This window comes from Panthera leo, chromosome B2 (assembly GCF_018350215.1).
Source record: "Panthera leo isolate Ple1 chromosome B2, P.leo_Ple1_pat1.1, whole genome shotgun sequence".
NCBI classification, from domain to species: domain Eukaryota; kingdom Metazoa; phylum Chordata; class Mammalia; order Carnivora; family Felidae; genus Panthera; species Panthera leo.
The window spans coordinates 57907623-57924460 of record NC_056683.1 but is presented as its reverse complement, the minus strand read 5'-3'; the positions used below and the strand labels follow the sequence as shown (position 1 = coordinate 57924460).

Here is a 16838-nt window from a genome sequence, read left to right as displayed (position 1 = left end):
CTCTCCCTACCTATGCTTTCTTCTCCATTGAATTATATCTCAGACATTAAATTTACATCTATGAAGGTTTCCAAGCTTCAGTGTTAACTTTGCCAAAAGTACTATGAATTCTATCTACCAAGTTCTCTCACCCCGCCTCTTAGCTCATGATTATTACTCCAGTTTAAACTCTTACCATCTCTTTTGGACTAACGCAGCACTCTCTGAAATGGGTGACCTATTTCTAGTCTTTATTCTCTCTGGTCCCTCTTCCACATTACTTTCAAAGTTGTTTTTCTTATGTGATTTTCATTCCTCTTCTTATAAAGTTACAATGAATCTTCCTTTCCTATAGGAAGAGGTTTAAAACCCTAAGCATCCCAACTACAGTATTCAACCTCCATTCTCTGCCACCCATCCCTACACTGTTTTATGACTAACCACTTCTCAGTACTGTTGTACAGTTGCACAACTCTGCACTTTGGTGTTCATAGTGCTTCTCCCTAAATGCCCTCTGTTGGCCATTTTGTCAAATTCCTTTCCTGAGGCTCAAATCAAATGTCACCTCCTATTGGAAGACTTTTGTAAAAACAATTAAAAAATAATTTTTCCCATTATTTTTACTCCAATAGATCATTACACATAACTCAGTGTCACCTTGATTTGGGTCATTTTTTGTTCTGTTAGCTTCCCTCAATGTATTTATGCTCTTGCAGTACAAAAGCATGTGTTAATAGATATAATGCCTTATCCAAAGCTTTGCCATAATTGTAGAGATTCCAGGAAACAGTGTAAAATACCTATCTTAAAAAATGTCACAAATATTGTCATCAGTTTATTATAAGTTAGGGAGGCTTAGCTGTGAAGGCTGTTATGACTGAAGCAACATAAGCTGTGGGTGTGTGGAAGCTGGGGTGGGGTCAGAGAAAATATCCTATGATTAAGAAATAAATATGGCTGAAGGCTCAGGACCCTAAGAAAGAAGCTGGGTCACTCAATACATAGTAATCTCAAGGAATTACCAATTTAATCACGATCAAGATGGCTTTGTATATGCAAGTGACTTGATACTAGGAGATTCTAGGCAACGAGGGAAACATGTAAAGATGGGGAGGTCATGGTTTATTTCTGGGTTATCAGCCAGCATAGAGCTTGATTCCAGATGTCCACAAAGGAGAATCCATTTAGAGAACAACTATCAGTTCTCAAGAAAGGATCTGGCACAGCTAACATTCAAGGCAGAGTATCACTTCTTCAGTGAGAATGAATGAAAGATGGGCATTTGATGTTCCAAGCAGAGGATGTAAGCAGCCTAAATAATCTAATCCTGTAATCCAGCTAATGTTATAATAAGGTTTACAGAGGACAGTCACAGGAAGGAAACAATTTGGGCAAGAAACCACACATATATTCAGTGGACATTTCTGGATATTAGGGAAATGAAGACAAAGACAAAATCCCTTGTTTCTAGGATAATTATAATAATAGCAGCCACCATTTATTCAATACCACTTAGTAACTAATACTGCCCTAGGGTTGAAAATCTAGTCCCTGCACAACTTTGCAGGGAAGAGACTACCTTGTCTCAGATCCCTCAGCTAATAAGTGCTTGAGTTGGGATTGAAATGTCAGGTTGCAAGATCTAGATATTATGAATTTTAAGGACAACTTATTGTTCAATGAAGGGAGTGAGGCTCTGCTTATTCTTCATGTCCTTTTGTCTTCACTGGCTCCCATGTTCCATGTTGGGACAGATCTCAGCTGAGCCTTCCAGTGAATGGCATCCCTCACTCCAGAGAGGCCAGGGAAGAATTGAGGAACACAAGGGAATGAGGGCTATGGTCTTTTGCCCATTGGTCAGACCTGTATCAAATTCTGCCAGTAAGGAGAATTACTTCCCTCTACACAGAGCTAGTTTTTCTCATTTCTGTTTACTATCACCAATCACTTATACATAGGAACTTAAAAAAAAAAGATTATTTCTGTCACCTCCTAAATCTATTTATACTTGAAGCATATGGTGTAGTATGACAAGTTGTCACTTTTATGAACATCAATCAACAATATTTTGAGATGCTATTTTATGTCAATAAAGATATTATTCAAACCCCTTGACAGTGTTATTATCTATCTATCAGTGATTAGCATAACATATGCCCTCCTTAATAACCATATTTCACTCAGCAACACATTTTATTGAGGAAGCCCCATGTCCTGGACTCTATTTATGGTTTGAGTAATGCCCTACTAAAAATAACAGATGCTTCCTGCCCTCCTAGGGCTTAAGTTCAAGTGGTGAAAGACAAGAAATACTAAGCATAATAAACCTATATTTCTGTATGATATGGTGTATATAATAAAGTGTACAACTGGATATTTCTAATATATAAAGAGAGTATGTATGTGCATATGTATAACCTGTATGCTTAAAGTAAAAAAAATTGGAGCAGATTTGGAGGGGAGGGTATCACAAGTTCAGAGCTGGTGGGTAGAAGACAGCAGAATGGTCATGTTTGATCTTGCTGAGGAAGCCAAATTGAATAAGATGAGAGCTGTGTAGATAGAAGAGGAAAAATATCCCACAAAGAGCAAATAGCCAATGCAGTGTTAAGGTAGGTGTGTGTTAGACATTGTCTGAGAACATCAGGAAAGCCAGTGTGATGGAGTCGGTAAGTAAGAGGGAGACAGATAGAGGATGAAGTCAGATAGAGAACAAGGCAGAATGAATAAAATCAGATTCCAAGAATTTTAGGCCATTTTAAGGACCCGTCTTGTATTCTGAGAAACAAAATTATGCCAGAGGTTTAGACAGAGAAGTGATATGATCTCAGTGATCACTCTGGCTGGACTGTGGAGAACTGATCGGTGGGTGAGGTGAGTGTGAGGCAGGCATAGAGGCAGGGAGACCAGTTAGAAGGCTAATGCCCGAGTCCAGATGAGAAATGACCATGGCTCAGTGCAAGTATCAGCAGTGAAGGCTTAGGAAATGCTCGGAATCTGGACATATTTTGAAGGTCAGGCCAACAGGATTTGCTAAAACATTGGATTAATTTTATTTATTTTGCAATCAGTTTTATTAAGCAGAGAGAAGTATCTTAAGCACCCTCTGAAGACAAATAAGGGGAAATTATGCAAACCAATTTTTCTAGACATGCTACAAATAGGTTTATCTGAAATTTTATCAACTATAAAGCTGTGTCTAACAGCAGCTCTATTGCAATGCAGAAGTCTGATAAGTTTATAATGACTTTCCTGATGATAGCCCTGAGGCACAGAAAGACCATATGACTTCTGCATCTGCCATGAATTAACAAGTTATGTTCAGCATGAAATATATGTTTAGTGTTTTCTATTTAGACTTATTCTTGGAAATTTATTTGTGACTTCATGTTGAATGAAGGAACTCTCAATTAACCATAATATTTAATAATTCAGGTTCTCTGCACCCTGATCATATGATAGTATAACACATGTATGCTTTTGTGTTTATGTGTTTGTATGTGTGTGGATTTGGGTATGGATTTGTGTGTTTGTATGTCACAGGAATTCAAAATACAGCGGAAGGACCTAATGATACAGTATGAACCATTGAGAGAGTAGATGGTAGAATTAGAAAATACTGAAAGAGAAGAAGACACAAGCTAAGGACATAAGATTTGATAACATTGACTCTGAAATTTTGTAACTGTGGTACAAATGCTGGGATTATGAATGTATGTTGATGAACAGTGTATTAGTTTTCTAAGGCTGCAATAACACTGGAGCACAAACTGGGTGCTTAAGACAAAAAATGTGTCATGTCACAGTTCTAAAATCTAGAAGTCTAAAAAAAGTGTTGGCAGAGTCATGCTCTCTCTAAAACCAACAGAAGTAAATTTTTCCCTGCTTCTTCCTGGCTTCTAGTGGTGGCTCTCCATCCTTAGTGTTCCTTGGCTTAATTATATCACTCCAGTTTCTGCCTTTGTTGTCACATGGCATTCTCTCTGTCTCGGCATTTTCCTGTAAGGATACCCTACCGCTCTAAAGCAAACTGTTGGTTCAGAGTCTTTATTCATTTTCTAGACTGTTTACCTATATCTGTAAAAACCTTGAGTTATACTATTGTATTTTCTGGTAATATGGAAGAAGACTGGAAGATGGACAAATCCTAGAATACCCAGTCTGTGACTTACAAGCTCTTTGGCTTTAGAAAAGTTATCTGTGTTAGCTCTATTGAGCATCTGTAAAACGGGACTACCACTAATTTTGTGGAGTAATTTTTGAGGGAATATATGAATAAGTATATAAATTCCTGTCAGAGAGTCACCTAAATGTTAGCTTCTCCCTAAACGTTTGTTTGTTTGTTTGTTTGTTTGTTTCACTCTTTAGTTTCTACACTACTCTCTCAACCACATTTAATACCTGTCTTGTCTTTAAACTTTGAATATTTGAAATCTAAATTTGGTATTTGCCCTGAATTTTATTCTTATATACTCTACTTTGACTTGTTCACTTACTGTTGACAAATTTACCTAATCTGACATTTGATTTCTGGACATAGCCACACTCTTGTGTCTCTCTTGGTTCCAAATGCATAGCTGTAGTTCGTTCAGGGATTTCTAACCCTTTCCTGGGTCTCTTTAATTCCTATTTATACTTTTTAATATGTACCAGTTACAGAAGATTCAATAGCTAAGGTTCTGAGGCAATCACTACCAGTTTCCCTGGAGTCCCTAAATTTCATATGGGAATCTGTCTTCCTTTCTTTGTCCTGCATTCACAAACTTGATAGTACACAGTGTCTAACCACTATACTCTCAGCTTTGAATTGCAAGATCTTTTAAGTATAGAAACCACATTATTTCCTATATTCCAATGGTATCTCTCTGCTCTTTCCCTTCCCTTTCCTCTGAATTTCCCATGACATTTTGCTTTCTAAGTACAATTTAAGACTGAAAAAAAAAAAAACCAACAAGATATGGTTCAATCCATATTTGCAATGGATAAAATTCTGTATATGATTTGGGAACTTCAGATGGTAAGGTACAACTGTTTTGATTTAAGATTGTAATGTGCTATATTTTTCTATTTGATTTTTCAGTCTATGTTCTTTTGAGTGAAGTTGCTCTAGGTACCATTTCCCTTAGACTTTGGATAAATTTTTATTTACTCTAGTGTTTTTTCATCTCTTCTCTTGATGCCAGTGCTTCTGTCACTCCTTGCAGCAATGATGAGCATTCTATAATGGAAGGAAATAAAATAAAGTTGTATTTTATCATTTTGACAGCTGAAATCAATAAGAGTGAAATTTTGTTCTTTTAGACTATTTAATATTTATACCTGAAGGTATATAACTATCATTGTTTATACTTAAAAGGGCTTCTAAAAAAAAGCAATAGGGCCTACAAATAAAATTATATATTTTTCACAAACTGGAGAAGATACTTATTTTATTAACCCCACAGGCATTACCCCCCAATTTTATACTCTTTTAATTTTTAAAATCATAAGAGATAAGGGCATCTGAGTGGCTCAGTCAGTTAAGCATCAAAACTTATTGGTTTTGGCTCAGGTCATGACCTCTGACAGCGTGGAGCCTGATTAGGATTCTCTCTCCCTCTCTCTCTGCCCATCCTCCACTCACACTCTCAAACAAAATAAATAAACATTAAAAATTTTTTTTTAAAAGCACAAGAGATAAATAGTGTCAGTTTTGATTCCACAAAGTCAGAGTGTAAACTGAAACATGCACGTAAGGGATTTGCACTTTTTAATTAATGCCCCATAGAAATTAGAATATCATTTTCCATAGTGTCCTTACTACAGTGTGGGGGTTTTGAATTTAGGCTGCATAGTCAAACCATCTAATTCTAAATCTACTTAGTAATGGTATGATCTTGGGAATACTTAACTACTCCCTGCCTCACGTTATTCCCTTTAAAATGGGAATAATAATCATAACCACTGCAGATAGCTCTTGTGAGGATTAAACTAGACCATGCATGTGCTGTGCTTAACAAAGGATCTGGAGGTAGTGAGCCTAGGTAAATTGTAGTGGTCATTATTTTAACAGTACAATCAATAAAAGTGCAAAACAAATTCTCTGGACAACATTTAATCAAATTAAGAGAAAAAAAAATACATGGTGAAGAAAATCTGTCCACAGTTGGCATGGGAAAGAAAGTATATATATCTCCTGGTGTCCCCTACAGTGGCTGTGCTTCTCAACCCTGCTGGTATCATAGGGTCATAGCAAGGAGGACTAGGTGTCTAATACAAACACAGAAGATTGGAATGTTTCTTTCTGAGTCAACTGTATTTCAAGCCAGAGACTGTGGTAGATATTACTAATGATTAAAACAAACAAAATTAAGGAAATAATAGTTTGGAAAAAATATGTGACTTTCCAAATGAAAAGAATCTAGGAAAAATAAATTTCTAGTATAAACTAGAAAAGGCATTATTAGAAGTACCAGCCATTAAATAAGGAAGCAGGTATAACCTTTGTAGTGACAATTAATCAGCTCGTCTTATCCCCTCCCCTGTGAGAAAACAGAAACAAGAAAACAAATTATTTCTAAATCATCCCCACTTCTAATTCATCACCTAAATATCTTTTGCAGATTTTTATATAACTTTTACAGAATTTATATGCATATAAATTCAGTATTGTAAAAGATAGGGATTTTTGTTTTGTATAAATTATAATTTTTCTAAGAAACTTAAATGATTTTATTTGTATTTTATTACCTTGGTTCTTATTGTCTTTATTTCCTACTGATAGAAATCAATATTAATCCATTTTTTTCTGTTTAGTTTATTTAAAAAGGACATTTATGGAGAGGTTTCATTTTTTTTTAAACGTTTATTTACTACTGAGAGAGACACAGAGCGTGAGCAGGAGAGGGGTAGAGAGAGGAGGAGACACAGAAGCCGAAGCAGGCTCCAGGCTCTAAGCCGTCAGCACAGAGCCGGACGCGGGGCTCGAACTCACAAACCGCGAGATCATGACCTGAGCTGAAGTCAGTCACCCAACCGACTGAGCCACCCAGGCGCCCCTGGAGAGGTTTCATTTTAATTCCAAGGCAAAAATTACTAAATCACAAGCAAAAAATTAAATTCATATTAATATTCTTTTATTTATTTTACCATATAGGCAATATCAAGACTCCAACTTTTATATAATAAATATTTGTGTGCCTAGATTTTGAACAGAACCATTAATAGTAAAGATAAAAGTAAAACACAAGATTATACTTTAGTATGTGTAACTTCTCTAGGATAGAACTAATGTTTAAACATAGTACAAGTTTTGGAGGAATTTTTTTTAAGTTATGTATAACTAGAGATGTGGGTAAGAGTAAACTTCTCAATGTGCTCTATGTGTCCAAATTTTAATAAGAATTATTAGCTTTTAATAAATGTGTAAGTAAAACCACATTTATTGGTTCTTGAAATTGAGAAATTATTCTTCATGCCTTTTTATCAGTATCATTCTCATGAACAAAGAGCTATTTGACCCCTTTATCCCTTTATATATGATTCCTGTTTGAAGCTTTCTACTGAGTACTATCAATTTTTTTCTTCAAAAACTGCTTAACTGCTAATAACATATCAACCAAGCTAATATCCATGATTTAATGATGCTTTGAAATATTTTGTTTGCACCAAAGCATCTATTACCTTTCAAAGCTAACTTTGAGTTATTTCTTGGGGGAATTTATATCTTAGCACTTACAGATTTTCTAGAAAGGCAGATCTAGATTGAAATGGTAGACCTAAGTCTCCAGTCTCCTCACTTTGAAACTTGCCCTCATCCTGCATAATTAATTTCAATTGAATTCAAAGCAAATTTTCTCAAATACATTTTGATGTTTTTCTAAAAATGTTGGCATTTGAAATGGATTAAACTCCTTAGCATTTCTAATTTCTACTTGCCTTGGTATGAAATGAATTTAGGTAAGGAGATTGAAGAAGCATGAGTGTCCTAGGGAGAAAAATAATTGATTCCCATAAGGGAAATAAGTATTCTAGTCTACCTCCACACTTACCTTTGGAAATGGCATTTTAAGCCAAGTTTTTAGTTCTTATGTCATCTATTGTATTTGCTAATTATTAAAATATTGTTATACTTTCAAGGAAGAACTTACATGCTTTTCAAATATTGTTACTTCACATACTTTTTGTTCAGAAAAAATGTAATTCTAAAAATAAGGAAAAAAATAGGAAACATCTGAAAACATAGTGAGGTTCCACTAATCTTCACACAACTATCATACCCTCTTTAGACCTGGTCACAATTAACTTGAGTCAACTACAGGGAAACTGGCATAAGTTATAAATTCAGTTCAAATTTGAGAATTAAAAAAAACACATTCGTATTAATTTATAGATCATGACAATGTGATTTGAAGACCAAATGAAGTCCAGGACCAGACCATGTAAGCCTCTAAAAATATTGGAAATATCACTTCTCATTTTTTTAACTCTTACTCTTTTTTCATGAGTAGAGAATCCCACACCTATGTTTTCTTCATTAAAAAAAATATCAACCCTGCTGTATGTCAACTTTAAATTCTCAAGCCTATCTGGGTGGCTGGCTGAAGCATGACAAGTCAAGGGAATTGGCATAAATGAAAGAGATCTCAGCTGAAGGATTAGATTCTGAGTTTTCAGATGCTAGGGAAAAGGGTTTTCACATAGCATGATGCCTTAATGATTTTTGTTTTACTGCTGTGTAACAAGTTACCATAATCTTGGTGGCTTTTAATAACACAAATGTAATACCTTACAGATTCTATAGGGTAGAGCCCAGGTACAGTGTGAATAGATTATTTGCTATGGTGCTGATTCCCATCTGGACTTAGGGTCCTTTTTCAACTTACTACTGAAGAATGAAGAATTCATTTACTGGCTCTTGTAGGACTGAGGTGCCTGTCTTCTCACTAGCTATCAGCTGGGTATAGCTCTCAGCTTCTAGTGGTCATTCTCAGGGTCATGCCCCATAACCCCCTATGTCAGTGAGAGAAAAACTCTCTGGCATCTAATCTGTCTCACCCTTTGAGTCTTTTTGACTTCCTCTTCTGCCACCAGTGGAAGAAACCTCTTTGATTTTAAGGGTTCATTTAATTACATTAGGCCCACATATATATTCTTCTCTTTCATAATAGCATAATCATAATCAGAGTGAGAGATTTTCATATTCACAGGACCTATCCACACTCAAGGGAGAAGATTATTCAAGAATTAGGGTCATTCGAAGGGTCATCTTATTATTCTGCCTCCAACACAGGATAATCCAGAAAACTGTGATGTCACAGTACAAAGGGGTAGATGGAAATCAAAAGACACAAGCAACAAGTAGATTTTCAGCTGATAAACCATTGTCGGTGTCCTACTTTCCTGGATCTAGTCTGGGAAAATAAATACAGACAGAAGTGGATTCTCAGTGTTCAGGCTGAGATCAGTATTTGAGTATTTATAAGTAAAAAAGGGGTAAGACATGAGAAGTGACCAGTGGCAGTGTTTGTGATTCTGACTCAGGGTAGCAGTTCCCAGAATAGGGCCAAGTGTGCCTCATGATTAAGTTATATGTTATTTAAAAACACTTTCAGCCATTTTCCTGAAAAACTAATGCATAAATATATTAAGGATTTTCCATGTGATAGGAGTAGGCTAAACACAGTGATTTTAACTTCTCAGTTTATCTTCCCAGAAATTCCTCAAGGTTCTATGATAACCTAGAACAAGCAGAATAATAGTTGCTCTGTGATGGTGAGAACTTTTGCACAGTATCTTTACAAGGACCCTTCCTCTGTTCAGTTGTGTGCTTTTAATTATGTGTGATTGTCCATATGCCTTCAGCACACACTAGAAAATGAGCTGTTTAAAAACAAGACTTGGGGCACCTGGGTAGCTCAGTCAGTTAAGCTGCTGACTTCAGCTCATGATTTGTGAGTTCAAGCTCCACATCGGGTTCTGTGCTGACAGCTCAGAGCCTGAAGCCTGCTTCAGAGTCTGTGTCTCACTCTCTCTCTGTCCCTCCCCACTCATGCTCTCTTGCTGTCCCTCAAAAAATTAAAAAACAAAAAAATATATAAAAATAAAAAGCAAGATGTGTCTCATTTTTGTGTCCTTAGTATTGAGCACAGATGTATGTATTCAGTATAGATTTGATTCATTTTTTTTATATCTAAAAACATATTTTTGTGGTAAACTTTGTATGGCATGAAACTGGATTTATGTTTGGAAAGTTGAATTATATTCCAGTTCCCCTTAGATTATTCTGAGATTATGTGCAAGTTGCTTCTTAGTGCCAGCCAGTAACCCCTACTTCTTCCTGTGACAAAGTGAAGACTTGAATAAGATTTTCTCTGATTTTAAAGTTCTATGAGAAGTGAGTGTTGTATGTAAGCAATAAATAGCTAAATTCTATACCTGAAGCTAATCTTACACTGTATGTTAACTAACTGGAATTTAAATAAACACTTGAAAAACTAAAATAAAATAAGCTTCTATGAGCTGTTTTCTACATTATAAAATTGTTTTATTTTGACCTGTTTCAAATTGGAGTTTTCAACCTGACTCAAGTTTTAGAAATGTGATGAATGAAAACCAAATGGTCATTTTTCCAGTGCATCCCCTGTGTGGTTTGCTATTCATTGTTAGTACTTTTATTCAGATACAATGTGACATTAAAAAATAATTTCACCTGTTTAAAACAAATAACTTCTAACATGAAACTGGTAGTATTTTTGCCTTAGTTCATTTATCTTAAAATGTAATTGAAAAGTACCTGTGTTAAAGAGAAGTACTACTATTTGTTTACTATTCATTTCTTTCAGACACACAGCCAGCAATAGAAACACCCATACTTCTTTCTTCTGTCTCCTTAGAAATGGTTTCTATAGCAACCGAGTATATTGAGCTGGATACCCAAGGAATGCCACATAAGATTCTATGCCTTTATATTGTAACACAGTCTTTACATGATCTTTTATTTTTCAGCTTAAAAATAATTAATATCAAGTCAGTTTGAACTCTTTTGTTAACAAGTAATATACAAAATATACAATGAACAATGAAGCAAAATTTTGATTTATTTCTTTAATCTCAATTAAGTAGATTAACTCAAGCTAGTCACATCATTTTTAATCCATAAATGTTCCCACACTTTACATCTTTGATATCAATTTCAAGAATACTGCTAAATTATTTCATGAAAGTTATTACATTCAGTACAAATCTTCATTGTGGTTAACTATAAGACATGAAATATAAAGTCTGTCTTATTCATGTATATAATGTATTTTACACAAATAGTCTTTTAAATAATTAAAAATATTCATGGTATAAATTAATAAACACTGTGTGATATCAAATGATCTTTCTGGAGCTAATATGATGCATAGCACTTGGAAATCATTTTTTTCCTACAATGAAATATTCAAAACAAGGTGAGTTTTTATAGAAAGGGAATGTAATTTAAAACAGTATGTAAGTAATTTATAAAATAAAAAGGCTCCATTTTATATATGATACAGTGTCTATTTGTGGTTTGTGCTGTGTTTCTTTTGTTTTCATTTAGGGGATTATCAACATTGATCTCTTCATCTGTTCCTGTTCTGGATCTACTTCATGATTTCTCAAAAACTTTTACTTTCTCTTAAAATATATCAACAGTTGTCCGTATATGCCCAGAAGAAAGGTTTTTCCTCTCATGCCAGAGTTATTTTCCTTAATGTTATACTCAAGCTGTTTCCTGAATTTAAGACAGCTTTCATCTTCAAATCCTGCTGTAGTCTTATTTTTGTTTCAAGGCCTTGTCAAAACTTCATTTCTCCAGGGAGCCATCCTTAGTGTCTCTCACCCTTTGACCCCCAATGGAATGAATCCTCATATTTTTTAGAACTAACTATATCTCTGTGTAGTCTTCTGGAATATTCATTTCCACATGTGATTTATGCCCTGCAAACTTTCTGTCTCATGCCTTTATTCCTCCATAGCACCCCACAGAGTAAATTCAAACCAGTGTCCAACAAAGGATTTCTGAATTGAATGGACTATCCTGAGGAAACCATTTTGTTGTTTCTATGTCAATGGATAACTTTTGTACTGAGGTAGGGAGAGTTTCTTATTAGTTATTTACATTAAGTTCAAATGCTGTAGAAACTTGAAAGGACATTATAAGCTGTTTTTAAAACTATTGGATTTGACTAGGCGGAGGTCTTGGCACTTCCTCACCAATTTCTGCCTCTCTTTGGATGCTACTTCTTGGTCTCTTTTGTAGGTTCATCCACCTTCACTTGATCTATCTTTGCTAGTCCTTTTCAGTCAAAGGAGAACTAAGGTCTTAACTTTCCTCTGCACACATTTCTTGAGCAATGTGCTTTCTGACATTATCAGATCCTTGTTGGGATTTCCCAACCTCACATAGTTATAATGATTAGTATAATCTGAAGACTTGAAGACAGACCTATACAGATCTCTGGAGGTCTCTGTGAAGCTCTGTTTTCTTTGGTACTGTGCTCAGTTAATTCTAGACTTCCTGGCATCCCTGAATTTTCAACTCTGTCTCCTCAACTCATGGATAATGCTATGGTAGGTTCAAACTCGTGCACCTATCCTAAAGTCCAAAGATTCTCTCTGGGTAGTATGATGGGATAATTAAAGGGATCTCTGTCATGAGTCACCGGTTGTCCAGTATCTGAATACCTTTGTTTTGTATGTGTTATCCAGTTTCTAGTTGTTTAGAAGGGACAGTTAAATTTTACCTTTATTACTGTATTCATGGCTGGAAGAGGAAATGAGCCTTACTGCTATTTAGGATATCTTTTTCATAAATTATATTTTCTTTTTCATGCAAAGCTCTTAGCATATATTTCATTTTTCTATTTCTTTTTTTGTTTATTTACTTTTCTAAAGTTATTGGGTGTTCTGATTTTGTTGCTGTTGTTGTTGTTATTGAAGTTTATATTTGAAGTCCAGTTAGTTAAATACAGTGTAACATTAGTTTCAGGTATAGAACTTAGTGATTCAATATTTACATACAGAACCCAGTGTTCATCACAAGTGCCCTCCTTAATATCCATCACCTATTTAACCCATCCCCACACCCACCTCCCCTCAGGTAAGCCCATTTGTTCTGTATAGTTAACAGCCTGTTTCCTTGTTTGTCTCTCTTTTTTCCCCACCTACATTCATCTTCTTTGTTTCTTAAATTTCATATATGAGTAAAATCATATGGTATTGTCTTTCTCCAAATTTGACTTATTACATGTAGCCTAATACTCTCTAGCTCCGTCCACATCATTGCAAATGAGAAGATTTCGTACTTTTTTATGGCTTAGTAATATTCCAGTGTGTGTTTGTGTGTGTGTGTGTGTGTGTGTGTGTGTGTGTGTGTGTGTGTATCAGAACTTCTTTATCCATTCATCTGTTGATGGACATTGAAGCTCTTTCCATTATTTGGCTATTGTTGATAATGCTACTGTAAACATTGGGGTGCATGTATCCCTTTGAATCAGTATTTTTGTATCCTTTGGGTAAATATCTAGTGGTGCAATTGCTGGATCATCTCTGCAATTCTTAACAATATTCTATTTTTTCAAAGAATTTATTGACCTGAGCTTTATTTCAGACAGCTGTTTCTTCTACCTCCAATGTATCTTAGGTGTCTTCTAATTATGCTAGCAAATTTTTTCCTCATTCTCTACAATATTACAGTCACTATATTGCACCATAGTCATTTTATCTGACTCTCCTTTCACTTGACAGTGAGTTCCTTGAAAAAGGGGTCAAGTCTTATGTTTATTTGTGTCTGCAGTATGTAGTACAATGTTTGATACCTGGCATGTCTTCAACAGCTATTTGTTTAATACACATTATATATTAAATTGGTAAATTAATGGCAAGCAACCAATTATTCTCAATATATAGATTTAAACTTATGCCTAGAAAATGTCAAGTTAACAGAGAGATCTTTGTTATTAAATTATAATATGTTGACTGCTTATAAAATTCATTTTACTAATTTAGCTCTGAGGTATACTATAGCTATTTATTGAGGGATATTGAGAAAAATCATTTTCTGAGACTTTCTGTTGGATTTATGCTAGGAATTTTTTGGGTAAAAGCTTTACAAATAAAGGATCTATTGAAACAAATAATTTTTCCTTTTAGTAACTGTAAAGATTAGAGTCAAATGTGTGCCCTCCTCTGGTAATACATAGGATCCAATGCTTTGTAATTCCCCTACATGTTTCCTTTTTTATACGTGATTTTAACATTTGCTTTATATACCACTTCATTTACTTGATGTCAAGAGCAGACTGATGTAGATCACATATAATGCATAACTACACAATTTAAAAAGTAGATTTAATTGTTAAACGTTAGCTAAAATGTGTAGTGCCTGAGATATACCCACCAGTACTGATTTAGAAAAGAATGTGAGCTAAGTGCCCATTCTTATCAGCTCTACCTTTTGACATAGACATTAGGGAAGAACATACTGCTTACTCTTAATATCGCTAATGATGATAATGGTGATGGTGATGATAATGATAGCCATCATTTGTTTTATGATTACTACCAGTGGAGGCACTGTTGTGGACTTTCCAAGTCTCACAAACCTAGTCACCATCAGAGTCAGGGTTTGAACCTAAGTCTGCTCCCATATAGTCTATTTCTCTTACTTACACAAAGGAAAGTATTTCCTTTCAATAGAAATAATATTGTTTTTTCCACTGACCTGTGAATACTGTATTATTAGTAAGGTAGGGTAGACTAAAGCACTATCTCATCATAGATGAATTGGCATAAGTTCTATTCCTTCTAGTGCAGAACATTACAGTTTACTGAGAAAAAAAAGGTAAACATTTTTTTAAATAATATTTTGAAAACCAGTATTTAAAATTCCAGATGGATATGACATTTATTTTTTGAAAGCAGGAACAATGTTGAATCCATACTTAGATAGTAATTGTAAATTATAAATTTAAAAAATAAAAACTGGTAGGTTTCTTTTTTTTTTCATTTTCTGAGACATAAATCAAGATTCTTGAGAGCACTGGGGGGCCTGGGTGGTTCAGTCAGTTAAGCGGCTGACTTCACAACCAGCAAGGTTTGTGGGTTCAAGCCCCATGTAGGGCTCTCTGCTGTCAGCACAGAGCCTGCCTTGGATCCTCTGTCTCGCCCTCACTTTGTCCCTCCCCTGCTCTTGCTCTCTCTCTCTCTCTCTCTCTCTCTCTCTCTCTCTCTCAAAAGTAAATAAACATTTTTAAAAATTTCTTGAGAGCATTTTGTTGATTTTAAATTTTTGTTCTGATAATGTGCCATGTACATTTGAATCATAACCTACCTCAGTTGTTATATTGTTTATGATTATTAGATTAGTCTGTGGAATTTTCACTAGATGTCAACTCCTTGAGAAAAGGGACTATGTCTCTTTCATTAAGTATGGTAGACTTGGTACTCAGCAAAGTGTGTAGTGTAGTACACAGTAGACATTGATTAGATTGGTTGAATAAAAGAGTTAATTATAATGATGATTTATATAACATGCAAATATGTGACAAGTTTTCTTAGACATCACTATCTGGTTTAGATTTAGTGGAAATAATGAATATCATCCCTGCACTAATTATAAGAGGACAGTGAGAGTCCCTTTTAATTCCAAAGTCAAATTTGGTCTCAGGATTTTAAATACATGAGATTTCTCTATATAGCTTAATTATTGATGATTATATTAGTGTTTGTTTGAAAAGGCTCTCTGATGTTCTTTAAAGACCAAGAATTCTTTTTCATCTGCTTCAAAAAAGAAAAAGTAAAAAGAACACTATAAACTAGTTTGCTAGATCAGAGAATAAATATTGAATGCCAGAACTTTAGACTATGCATCTTTAATGAGCTCTAAGTCCAGAAAAAATAAGTTCCAGTAATAACCCAGAAAATGTGAAAACTTAGATGGTCATTGACCTTTTCTAGCCAACCAAATTAGGCATTTTGAGTATATAAATTTTTAATTCCATATGTAAAACTCAAATCAGCCATTTTAATATTAAAATCCAATTTTATTATTGTTTTACCATTATTGACTATGAAGTTAAAATGTTGGCATTATGCACAACCTTTAAAAAGTGAAGTATCTGTAGTTTACATATTGCATAGATTTGTAGTCAGAACTAGTTTTACCTTTGACAGTTGTACAATGTATGGAGAATAATTCATTTGTAAAACTCCAGTTAATGGTTGAAATGGATGTAAAAATTCAGTTAATGGTTACTTAGAAAAGTATCTGGCACTAAAAAAGACATAGAAAATGTTTTAAATGAAAAAGTGTATATTATATGCTGAAAATCATGTTACAAGTGCTAGTTATTAATTTTAAAGCTAGGAGCCTAAACATCTACCCATCAGTTATTAAAGATATAAATAAATGTATTGATTATCTAGGACAACCTCTTCACGTTTTCACATTAAAAAGATCCTCTCAGTTATTTGTTTAAATCTCCCTCCAATAAATTAGAGGCAGAGAGAAAAACAGACTGAAAATTAGATACTTTTTTTATATATATAATTTATTGTCAAATTGGTTTCCATACAACACCCAGTGCTCATCCCAACAATGCCCTCCTCAATGCCTATCACCCACTTTCCCCTCTCCCCATCCCCCACCAACCCTCAGTTTGTTCTCAGTATTTAAGTCTCTTATGGTTTGCCTCCTTCCCTCTCTGTAACTCCCCCCCCCCCAACTTCCTTTCCCCCATGGTCTTCTGTTAAGTTTCTCAGGATCCACATATGACTGAAAACATATGGTATCTGTCTTTCTCTGCCTAACTTATTTCACTTAGCATAATACTCTCCAGTTCCATCCACGT

General features: G+C 34.7%; 1 protein-coding gene and 1 long non-coding RNA gene across 2 annotated transcripts in view; one reads left to right on the top strand and one right to left on the bottom strand.

Annotated features, from left to right (window-relative positions):
* The window catches only part of EYS (eyes shut homolog), a 1768122-nt gene that overhangs the window by 1031532 nt on the left and 719752 nt on the right, over window positions 1-16838 (top strand).
* Window positions 4990-9169, bottom strand: LOC122220059. The gene is made up of 3 exons (XR_006202658.1): window positions 9016-9169; window positions 6461-6500; window positions 4990-5197 (listed from the first exon to the last, which is right to left on the bottom strand). It is a non-coding gene; the product is annotated as an uncharacterized LOC122220059 (long non-coding RNA).